The sequence below is a fragment of the Propithecus coquereli genome, unplaced genomic scaffold, assembly GCF_000956105.1.
Source record: "Propithecus coquereli isolate 6110/MARCELLA unplaced genomic scaffold, Pcoq_1.0 Scaffold82, whole genome shotgun sequence".
NCBI lineage: Eukaryota > Metazoa > Chordata > Mammalia > Primates > Indriidae > Propithecus > Propithecus coquereli.
In genome coordinates this window covers 41062-41388 of record NW_012154396.1, presented here as the reverse complement: position 1 = coordinate 41388, position 327 = coordinate 41062, and positions in this window count along the sequence as shown.

Sequence of the window (327 nt, the reverse complement as noted above, 5' to 3'; positions counted from 1 at the left end):
ATAAATTAAAGTGGAGTACGCCATTTTATGTTTTGTGGTCTCAGAGGATCTCTTGTATAAGACACAGTTGAGTAGAGACTTTTCTTTTTCTTTTTTTTTTTAGTATATTCTTTTTAGTATATCTCCTGCTCAAGGCATGCACATGACTTTCCAAATTCACATGCAAAGGATGAAATCAGTCTCTTATCTTACATCATACACCAAACTCAACGGATTAAACTCTTAAATGTAAGACCTGAAACTATAAAACAACTAGAAGAAAACATAGGAAAAAAAGCTTCATTACATTGGTCTTGGTCATGTTTTCTTGGCTATGACACCAAAAGC